General features: G+C 36.1%; 1 long non-coding RNA gene across 1 annotated transcript; it reads right to left on the reverse strand.

Annotated features, from left to right (window-relative positions):
- Window positions 1-258: 258 nt before the first annotated feature.
- On the reverse strand, window positions 259-7,981 carry LOC102019251. Its single transcript, XR_259787.2, has 2 exons — window positions 4,502-7,981; window positions 259-899 (listed from the first exon to the last, which is right to left on the reverse strand). It is a non-coding gene; the product is annotated as an uncharacterized LOC102019251 (long non-coding RNA).
- Between the last annotated feature and the right edge of the window lie 1,250 nt (window positions 7,982-9,231).

Consider the following 9,231-nt stretch of genomic DNA (forward strand, 5'->3'; position numbering starts at 1 on the left):
AAGGGAAAATAAGAAATGAACCTATAGGAGGATTATTATTCCCATTAGGAAATTCATTTAATATCACTTACATTATATATAGTAGTCAGAATTTAAACCCAAGTCTGCATAATTTTGTTCTCTCACATATGTGTTACTGTCATGACTAGAAGTGCAGTATTCTAAAGTCAATATCTGATATATAGTAAAAAATAGTGGAATCAACTTGTATAAAATGAGCTTCCTAAAATATAAACACAAATAATCCAAGCATCTGGAGAGGATAAAAATCTGCAGAAATATTTTATTTTATATTGACTCAACATCAGTTGCCAGCTATTCAATGGTCTTTCAGCATAAAAATGCATAAACTATCAGTCATAGCACCATACACAGCACCTGGAAAGCAGGCAGATTCTGCAGCCCTTGGAAGAGGTTCTAGCACAGGGATCCAAGTCTGAGGCGATCACCACCACTGATAGAACTTTGCTTGACTTCAGCTAGTTTCCTTGTTCTTCCAGAGATTCAATGTTTTCATTTGTTCATTCTTCTGTACATTAGTGCAACAAATATTTATTTTATACCCAATACACCAGACACAATGCTAAGTCCTGGGAATAAATATAATGAATAGAAGAGGCACAGTCTCAGCCTTCATAGAGCTCAGTGCCTCACTTGGGTAAGGGTGAAAACACTTCAGCTAGATTACTGAAGGTCTGTGAAAGAATGTAAAGCAACTAATGTGGAAGGCATTGAACATTGACATGTGGAAGGCATTGAACATATTTACTTCTGGTATAGTCCCATTTTTCCCAGTTATAAAATGGAATTTATCTTACTCAACTTGACTAGCTTGAGAATATTGATCTCCATGATATTTTAATGATTCGTTGGCCCCAGTCCAGAAAATACACTTGTTCCTAAAAGATACATCAGATAACAGATTATCAGAAGACAATATTGGACTTTAGATATTTTCCTTTAGTCTTGTGATAGATTAAATTTCATTTTCTTTTCACATTTTTGTTTAGAATATCAAAATTCAAAATTATATATTATTCTGCCATATTAAAATTCATGATTGACCAGGAACTCTCTAAGAATATTAATGCTCACAAAATCTCACTCTTTTACCTTCCATGGTTTCAGACATTCAAGGGTAAAGAGCAACTGGGATGTGGGAAAAGAGAAGGGAAGGAAGGAGAAATTTTGTATGTATGTATATACAGGGTAGTTAACATAGCTGTTCTACTGTCTTTTATTTCCTTGCAGAAAGAAACTGTCAATGAGTCCTTGATTGATCAATATTGCATGTCTCTATCTGTTTTCATGAGAAACCACTTTGAAGATATCAATATGTAATACAACAAACATTGTTAATTTCCTACCACTTTGTAACTCTGTTGTCTGTACTGTTCTTTTGCTATTTTGTAAAAGGTTATCTGTCTGTTAATGTTTTCCTCCTTTTATTTTTAAAATACAAGAAAAAAAGAACTGTGCTAACCAAGTCCCTCCTTTCTGAAGGCTTGCAGATATATTGAGATCTAAGTAGGCCCATTCGCTCATCAGAAGTATGTTCAAGTACTATGCCTAGTGATTGTATCTCCTGTAATACATTCTATATTTTATGATCATAGCATTTTAGCACATAGTAAATGGTTTACATAGATTTTCTCTAATGCTCCAAACTTTCTTCTAGTAAAGTTAGACATCTTTGTCCATGAGAAACAAGCTAAAATATGTTACATCTTATACCTGTAAGGGTCGTGGCCTGACCTTTGGTTTAACTTTATCACCTAACCTTTCTTGATAACACCACATCCAAATTTTACCAACAGGGAATTTATTACTTCCTGAAACAGTTCACTTATTCTTTTAAAAGTAGTTAAAATTGAGAGTTCCTTATAGCATTGAGCTAGATTCTATCCTCTTCTTAAGGTCACCATTGGGTCTAGTTTCATCCATTAGTTCATCTAACTCTTCTGCATGAGAACTCTTCAAATGGTCACAAACACCTTTCATTTCTCCCCTTCTATCTAGCCATCAAGTTTGACTCACTGTAAAGCAAAATAATTTCATTTATCTACCATTTTTAAAGTGCTCTGCTTTGAATGCCTACCTGATTCCTAGTCAGTTCCAATAATCATAGTCTTGTTTGTTTATATCCTTTTTAACACAACCACAGATATGGTCTGAGGAATACAGAGTTGAATTTCATTATCACCATCTTTGTCCTAGATATTATTCTTTTTTTTTTGTTTGTTTTTCTCCGGTACCGGGAACCGAACTCACGACCTTGCGCTTGCCAGGCAGGCGCTTTTGCCGCTGAGCTAAATCCCCAGCCCCTAAGATATTATTCTTTTATCTATGTAGCTCAATTACAAATTCACCACTTTACATGCACTATTTAGTACTGCTGACTTGTGTATTACTTGCATAATCGTAATAAAGCCCATAGTTTTTTAAAATGTGCTACAGCAAATATACATACTTTACATCTTATTCCCATGCCTTGTTTGCATGCTTTTTCTCTATGTTAAACAACTCCTTTTAGTTGGAGCAGGCTGAAATGTAGAACCAACACTTTTGTTTTTATTTCGGTTAATTTATTCCTCTTCTTCACCCTATATTCCATTGCCAAATGTCTTCCCAAGTCATTCAGTAAAATACGGACCAAACAGGGCATAGAATAGAATTAAAATTCTACACACACTGTTCATGTTCTTCTCGGTTGATATCCATTTGTACATTAACAGCTGGTAGGAAGGGTCAGTTTCTCCACTCCCCACAATTGCTCCTCCTGGACTTTAGAAGAGATCAAAACCTGAGCTCTGCTGGCATCCAGTCATGCCCTGTCTGCAGGGTTCCCCACAACCTTGGTAAAGGAACCTGGTGCTCATGGCTACCTTCCTCATAGGTTAGATGAAGTCTGTGGTTTCTTTCCTACTTTCTTTCTTTATCCTCTAAGAATTTCTGTAACCAAATGCTCATCTTGGTACTGCTAAGTTTCCTAATATTACTGCTCCCAGCACAGGGCTGCCATGACAAGTGTGCACCCTGAGTGTGCAATCCACACTCAAAAGCTCCATGCTCCCCCAGTGCCGCAGTTAAATTTTGAAATTCTAAATAACTTTTTACTTATCTAACTTTTAATTTGCCCATGTGTAAACTGGCATTAGCAGTGAATAAGAAGTACCTGATAGTTTGAGATAGAAACTACAGAAGAAAGGAAAAACCTCATATATTAGTATCTATGGCAATGACAATTTTTTCCTGGTGTTGGAATAAAGACACTCATTTTTATTCTGCTCTGAGGATAAACAAATAATGTAACCAGCCTGTTTTCAAGGTGATGTATTCAAAATATTTTACAAATCTGAAAGGTACAATAGATATTGTGGAAGGGAAAGAAACTGCTCAAAAGGAAAGAACAACTGGGATGAGGGAAAGGAGAAAAGAAAGAAAGAAGGAAGGGGAAAAGTATATATATATATACACACACATGATAGCTAAGATAATTGTACTACTAATTTCTATTGGTTTGTTGAAAAGAACAGTTAATGTTTAATTGTTTGATCAATCTTATATGCTTATATCTAACTATCTGAGTAATGAATTTGCAGATAACAGTATGTAATATAACTACCATTATTAATTTCCTATCACCTTGCTTGAAATTTAGTATCTAATTGTTTTAGGGCTGTTTTGTTTATGTCTTTGTATTTATAAATTTATTTTTGTTCATTTCTCTTTAAAATTACAAAAATGAAAAAAAATTTACAAAAACAGAGGGGTATTTAAATTTTTAAAAATTATTACAATGTTATTACATTAGTCCCCTTCAAAATGCTCCCTTCTCACTTTGCACATGCTCATCCCATCATTTTTGCCATTCCTAAAGCAATTTGAAAGTTCTCTTTCATGAGTGTCTTATTCAGATGTGATTTTAAAAAAACATGGTGAATGCTGCTGCTGCATACCATCCAGGCTCGTGAGAACATTACCACATGTCCTCATTCCCTGGATCTGGCACTGTGTGACTTCTGGGGCTCTTCCCCAAAGTCAAAATGATGATGAAAGGTAAGCATTTTTTTGCTTGTTTTTTTTATTTTTGTTTTTGTTTTTAGACAGGGTCTCACTATTTGTTCTGGCTGGCCTTGAACTCACTACATAGCCCAGGCTGGCCTCAAACTTGCAGTGATTCTCCTGCCTAAGCCTTCTGAGTGCTGAGATTACAGGAGTGTGCCACTAGCCCCTGTTGGAAAGGTAAATGTTTTGAATCAATTCTGGAGTTAAAGGCAGCCATAACAGTGCAACCAATAGTACTCATGAAAGAGGACTTCCAGAACTGCTTCAGAAAGTGGCAACAACAATGGGATAAGTGTGCTCAAAGGAAGGGGCACTAATGTCAATGCATATTTACATCATAATGAGTTTTTTTTTTAAAAATTAAACATTCACTATACTTTTCAATCACACATTGTGAACCATAGATCCCACCCAACCAATCAGAAATTGCTACCATGCAGTATAGAAAGCTGCAGACCACCAGCCGAACCCTGGTCTTGCTGCTTCCTCCTGAATGGACAGTCTGTTGTGAAGACTTTAATATATCATGCAGTCCTTTGATGGACACCAAACAGCTGCACTGTCACATCTTCCACTTGTATCCAGCTCACCTGGCTTCAACTTGCCACACTACAGCAACTCATCTTGTTCTCATTCTGGACTTGGAGGGAAAAAATGCATTGTTTCCAAAGAAAACTTAGAATGAAAAGTCTATTAGAATCATGTAAAAATTCATGGAAATTGCTAGCTGATTTACCTTTTCCCATAGAGAGCTTACCAATGTTAAAAACATTACAACCTCATGTTTGGCAGGATTTCTGGTTGAAGAACCATGCTTTTCTAAAGACAAGGGAAAAAGCTGTTAGGTGCAAACTGGCTTGTACGTCAGTCTTCTGATTAATCTCAGAGTATTACCTACCAAAATTACTGAACATTATTGATGTTCTTGCATGCATAGATGTGGGAACTGTCTATTGAAATGCAACCATTACAAGGACATTCTGGGATTTTTTTCTATATGAAGTGAGGAGAAGTCATTGTTTTCACAGTTCATCTCAATAAAATGTTAAGTATGATATTTGTCTTTACACCATCTCCTCACTAGGTGCTCAGCCCCGACTTTCTACCTTGGTCCTGGCAATGTTTTAAATTATAAGCACTGAAAAATCAGCTATCATTACTCTTTATAAATATCCATATCTGTGACATTTCCTTCAAATAATATCCCTCTTTATGAAATATATTCCTTTTTGTCATCAGTGTATCTAATATATCTTTAAGACTTTAGTTCAAGTTCCATTTCTGTAAAATTTCTACCATCTACAATATAGTCTTCTGCATTACTGTTTTCAAACTTTCCATTCTTCAGTCATATATCTAAATATCTTGGAAAGATCTAATTTATCGGCTTCACATTTAGAAGGCATCCATAGTTCAAACACAGTGAAGACAGAAAATTTCTGTTCATATGCATCTATGAAAGATTAAAATTCGTTCAATGTAGCACAAAGGAAACTGGCTTTGAATTCAAATTCTTCTTTTCCTACTTTTTAGTAGGTGATGTTCAAAAATTCTCTTACCTTTCCAAACATGGGTGTTCTTTGTGAAATGATAATACACACCCAGTAAGTGTGTTGCAAGTGTGAAATTCCTCCTCATGGAAAGATGATGTCTGGCTTATAATAAGCACTTACCAAATAAGAGATGTTAAAGTTAGGATGCATCGTACCACTATCTGCATGAACATGCATCATTTCAATCACAGTCAATACTACAAAAGTGTTTCTATAACCTTGAGTTCTGTGGAAAATATATAGATATATCCATGTATCAATATAGATAGATATAGATATAATTAAAGAAAGTATCAGTCAAACATAAAATATGCTGGCAGGCACTGAAATAAAATTGATTTTAAGGAGAGCTGAAGTGAACGTGTGAGTTGAACAGAGGCCACTGCTGTGTCTCAGTATCAAGAATAATCCCGTGGGCTATAAGTAACAATAATGTCCTGTACATTTCAAAAAGCTAGAAGAAAATAGTCTGAAAGCTTTCATCATAAAGAAATGGTAAATGTTTTAGAAGATATAAATATACACACAGACACTGCATAACATTACATAAAACCCCATTACAATTTTATGTTTTATGTATCAGTTAGAAATTAAAATTAAAAACCAGTGACATAGCTTATTTTTAAAAATGAATGACATCATGATTTTTAGATCTACATGGCAAGAAAGATATAAAAAAAAAGATCTACATTTTTTCTGAGGCTCCCTGAAGGAATATCCTGACTGACCCATGCCTGGTGGACAGGCATTTTAAATCCCTACTGACGTGAAGCAGATTAAAAGCTATAGGACACCAATGAGATTTATGCGACAGCCTCATGCATCATTTTTCTCACCTCGCTGACCTTAGTCCCCAGAATACCATTTTTCCTTATGTGCACCGACACTGGAAAATTTAACAGGTTGTCTTTATTTTGCTTATTTCTCCAAAAACTTGCTCTACAAACTTTTTGGCCTTTCAGATACAGAAATTATATCTCAGGGATATATAAAAGTGTCAATGTTACCAGGCGGTCTGATGACGCATAGCATACTTCTTGCTATAGCAAAGGCGATGGAGAAGGTGTTGCTTTGAATCAAACCCTGACATGAGGCCAAAAGCATCCTCTGCCAGAATACATTACAAATGTGCAGGGAGATGAGATGATGTGTGTATGAGATGCAAACCGCACAGCAGGAGAGCGGAGCCAAGCTTCTGAAAGAAGACCTTGAAGAATCTCTCTGAATTGCTCTCCTGTTAACTAAGTGGAAACTTTCAAATAAAATACATTGTATTATGTTTGGGAACATGTTCTTCTCTCATTTGGCTAATTCCCATTTATCTCTCAGGACTCAACTCAATAATTACTCTCTCTGAAAAGCTTACTGTGACCTCCACCCCAACCATCCTCACCTTCTCCACTATCTCTCCACCCCGGCACTGCCACCACCACCTGCACCTCCACTACCACCACTCTGCGCTGTGGCCACCTGTTATTGCATCTGCCACTCTCCCCCTACCACAAGCCTGTTCTATTCAGGTAATACAGCACATGCTCCTTCCAAGAAAATACACCATAATTAATTGTCACTTGCTACTCTCACTAAACTTAATTTTTGTAGTCAGGGATGACTTTATTAATCTTGTCTCTCCATTGCCCAGTTAAAATACTTCTCTGTAATAGGTGCTCAACAGATGTTTCCTGAAAAAAAAAAAAAAAAAGTAGAAGAGATCTAAAAACATGGAATTACTTTGCTGAAATACTTGCAATATGGAGCTGTCTTTTTTCTAACAAATTACCACCACTCTTGGTTTCCTTCTTTTCGCCACTAAGGAGCAATAAAGAAGTAATTTACTGAATGACACCCTAGTGACTGGAATGAGATGATGTGGTTAATTCCAAAAGTAATTTCCAGGCAGAGTTTACTCACAGGAAAAATATAGCTAAGTACTTCCTAAGACCACAGGATACAGAGCAGTAAATTAATTCAGTGGGCTTTGTCTTTTGAGACTCTAAGAAATCAATATATGGTGTGGGTCCCCTGTTTGAAGTCAGTTTTGAAAATCTGTTGTAAAGAAATCTTATCTTCCCATTACCTTTACTTTTGACTTAAGTGGGTTTCTACAGATGGAATTTCTATATATGGAAATTAGTGCTTAACTCCCACATGAATTCTCAGATTTCTCACAAACACTCTTTGAACTGTACAGGGGGGAAACCTAGTTTTATTTAATTACAAAGTTTGGATTTTTTGCTTTTCTACTTTTTTTAGATTTACATATATTTTAAGGGTAAAAGAAGGAACGGGAAAAAAAGAGGTGGGAGGGTAGAAAGAGATAGGAAAAAGGAAATATTAAAGAGTTTTGAGATACATATGAATATATGCTATATATAGATATAGATAGAGATAGAGATAGATAGAGATATATCTACCATAGCATTAGTCATTATTTCCTAAACTCAAAGTAACTTTGAAGCCTGTAACTTCTAGGAACATGAAATTCACTTGCCATGACTGGTCTTAATTCAGCCACTAAAAACGTAATTTAAGTTGCGACTTCAACCCTGTGTCCCTTCTCTATAAGTTTAGGAGACTGATCGTGTTTACCCCAAGGCCCCTTCATGTTCTTTAATTTTATAAAATTCGACCAGTGTTCCCTGTTTTCTCACATCTTCATCTCTGTCCCAGTTGGGACACCAAAGCCTATGTCAAGGAGGAGGGCAGCACTACAAATAACCTATACAGGGACCTCAGGGGCATTTTAAAAAATCTTACCCAGTACAGAAGAAGTTGTTTTATTTTGCTACTAAACTCAAGGAGAGTTATGGACACAATAACTTTGTTTGAATTTTAAGGCCTTAATCAATCAAATTCCCCCAGGTTTGAATGTTCATCTCATTCCCGTAATTTAACATCTTAAAAGCAAAAAAGAAAAGACGTGGCTTTCCTGGATATTGTTGTCCTGACATAGTGGTCATGTGCATTTATTTCAGTATTAAACATTGAATTATTGTTAGCATAGGGTATAACACTACGTACATCATTAATGTAGACACATTTAGGAACATTATTATTCCAGTTAGTATCCCTACCACATTCACACCTACCGTCAGTATATGTGGTCACCTTTAGTCAGTATATCCCCAGAGACAGGATAAATCCAATGCAGGAATAACCCATCCATTTATTTTTTGTCCAGCATTTATTCATGAAATGCTGCCTTGAAATCAGACTCTCAGAAGGAGGAAAACAATGATTAGCCATTTGTAAGGTCTTGGGGTTCTAGTTTAGACAACTTTTATCTAGGATAGGGAAGCTTGAATAAGATGGGCAGGATCCATAGACACACAAAACAGTGCCTTCGAAGTGAACCGTCGAAAGTGAAAAATGGTCATTTGACACTCACTGTGTCACTCATCCTGAAAAAGCATATTTACCCTTGTAAGGCACAGTTGAGCCAGTCAGGTGCTAACAAGGTCAGTCAAGTGGGGATATATTTAATGCACATGGTCACATAACAAAGTTCTGTGCAGTTGTGCCTAGTTTTGATTCCCAGAAACAAAGGTCCATGAGATGGAAACTTTCGCTTTCCTTGAATGTCACTGGCGGTTTTTCACTCAGGACTAAG

The sequence above is a fragment of the Chinchilla lanigera genome, unplaced genomic scaffold (genome assembly GCF_000276665.1).
Source record: "Chinchilla lanigera isolate Chin_1 unplaced genomic scaffold, ChiLan1.0 scaffold00008, whole genome shotgun sequence".
Classification (NCBI taxonomy): Eukaryota; Metazoa; Chordata; class Mammalia; order Rodentia; family Chinchillidae; genus Chinchilla; species Chinchilla lanigera.